The sequence below is a fragment of the Lygodium microphyllum genome, chromosome 11, assembly GCF_053477565.2.
Source record: "Lygodium microphyllum isolate KBCC chromosome 11, Lygodium_microphyllum_v1.1.10, whole genome shotgun sequence".
In the NCBI taxonomy this organism is placed as follows: Eukaryota; Viridiplantae; Streptophyta; class Polypodiopsida; order Schizaeales; family Lygodiaceae; genus Lygodium; species Lygodium microphyllum.
In genome coordinates, this window is record NC_141145.1 from 25,198,110 (window position 1) to 25,200,943 (window position 2,834).

A 2,834-nucleotide genomic window follows, 5' to 3' on the forward strand; every position below is an offset into this window, starting at 1 on the left:
TCTGGGGAGATATCACCAAAGGTCTTGTCTGCTGTTCGTTGCCATGATCCAGGTGCATTGCACAAACTAAAGGCCATCACATGGTATGCAAAAGTACCAAAGACAGTAATGAAAGTTGTTTTCAACTTGTCCTCTTCTATAATTGCCATCTGGTTGTATCCTGCAAAGCAATGCATAAACGAATATATTTCCCTACCCCCCTAATTGATCCAAAATCTGGTCAATAAATGGCAACGGGTAGTAATCCTTAACTGTCTACTTATTCAGCTCTCTAAAATCTACACATAGTCGGATCTGGTTGTTTTTCTTCTTCCTAATGACAATTGGTGAACACCATTCTGTGTGCTGTACAGGGAAGATTAAACCAGCTTTTCGTAACTTTTGTAACTCCTCAAATATCCCGTCCCTCAATTCAAAAGGCATATGCCTTACTTTCTGAAGCACAGGACGACTGCCTTCTTTTATAGGAATAGTATGAACAGCCAGGCTGGGAGGAATGCCTCTCAGCTCATCATAACTCCAAGCAAAGATATCATAGAATTCTTGAATCAAGGACACATAGTCCTCCCTTTCTACTAAACTGAGCATGGAACCTAATTTAATTAGTCATGAATCATTCGGCGTACCAAGGTCCAACTCAATCACATCCGTGTCTCTTATCCTATCTTGTGGCTCTATCGGCTCATTTAGAGTCATCTAATAAATATCCTGTGTAGTGGACCCCTCTTTAGATTCATCACTAGATGATGTCTCACTACCAGATGGATCATCTGCTATTTCTAATTCAGTAGAGGATAAAGAAGCTCTCTCACTCTGAGGAGACTCAAGGTAAGCATCGACTACTACTCGATTAGCACCTCTACCCAAAACCACTCGACCGGCGGATATATCGACTTGGCAATCTGTTCATAAGATCAAAGGCCTACCTAGCAAGACTCGATAGCTAGGACGTCCTGCAAATCTTATCACCCTAAAGTCCAAGAAGCATTCTACACTTGCAACTGTAACATGGACTTTAGTAACGCAACCTTCTGGTTGCCTTAGACTATCATCAGCCATTCTAAGAAGGGTGGAGCCATCTCTTTGGATGCTTAGACCCAACCTCTCCATCAACTCTGAACTCATGATATTGACAGAGGACCCAGTGTCTACGATAGCATGCTCCACTAATATTCCATCCACATATGCTAGAACCCTATGGCAATTCTTTTCAGCATGATCAAACCAATCTTCCCCTACTCGTGCTATGCCCAAAGGTTCTACAATATACCCAATATGCAGGATCTTCTTGAATTTCTTGTGTACTCCTGGAGATAATTTAATCAACTCTAAGAGGTTTACATCCGGTTTGTGACTTGCAAAGAGAACTTGCTAAATCAAAATCATGATAGGTAGCCAAAGCTCTCTTTTCTCGCCAAACCATCCTTTCCTTTGGTCTCAAGACCGGCTTTGGGGCTTCTTTTTTAGCTCTTGCCTTCTTTCTTGGCACTTGATCATCCTTCTTAGGATTGACTTTTCTGTCAGGCCTTAAAGGTCCACCTTCCACGCCAGGATTCAGGACTTGCATCCCCTTATCCCCTTGCTTAGGGTTTTCCTCGATCGGTTTTGCATTATCTTTATCCCCCTCTTTAGCCTTTTGGCCTCTTGTCAGGGCTCGTAGGTTAGAGGTTTCAACGCCATTGACGCGTACAGCCTCGATAAGGCTGACTCCATTACCTTGTGGCAACTCCTCTATAGTGGTCTTTCCCCTTTGCAGTATTTGTCTTGGTCCATCATTTTTCTGGAGGTTACTACCTTGCACTCTATGATTAACTAGGCCTAGCTATTTACTCCCTTGTTGGAGAGAACTAATCTTACTCCAACAGGTAGCGGCTAAGTGGCCCGACTTCCCACAAATATCACATTTAATATTTGGACAATTTCTAGGGAAATGTTGTCTGCCACACCACTTACAGCTAAATCTTGAGGGACCCCCCTCTTCAGGACGTCGACTCCCTATCAGATTATGCTGCTTCTTCAGGAAATTGACGTCAACAGCTATTTGCCGATATTGTTCAAAAATCATGTCGGTGTAGTGCTTCATCATATCCTTAACTTCGCCAAGGACATTAGAGGCACTCGACTCATAGCCTTGATCGTCTATTCGTCGTTCCATTGGCCTAACAATTTGATTGGGCATTGGTTGTTGACTCATAGGAACACCATTAGGGTTCAAAGCTTGGCCTCCAACATTTGGTCAAGCCAACTGACTAGCCATAGGCATAGTCACAGTGGGAGGAGCTGGCAGCAAAGGTACATTTTGGACCATGCTTCCTCTCCCAGTAGGGTTATTCATAGGCATCCCTTGACTTCCATTTATCAATGGTAAATTGCCTCCAGGTACTAGACCCGCATTAAGATTTATTCAAGAGGACTAGGCCGCTTGTAATCGTGACTCTACTCCTTCTAACTACGTGATGGCGGTCCTAAATATTGAAATCCAATCCATGCAAGAAGTATTGCAATTGGGCAACCAACTGAATAGGAATGTAAGTTTGTAACTTACGAAATACTTCCTTAAGCTTCTTAGCACAGGCTTTCACATTCTCATGGGGGTCTTAGCGTATTACATTCAAAACACGCAACCAGTATTTTCCACCTCTTTCAGGGGCATATTCTCCTCGAAAAACTGCATAAAATTGGTTGATTGTAGTTATGGTTCCAGTCTCTATGCTATGATACCATACTGTATCCCTTCCTTTTAATGACATGTTAAAGAACATCATAAGATGTCCCTCATCTTGGATGTGGTAATTAAACATTAATCTTTGGAATTCACAAATGTAAAACTCCGC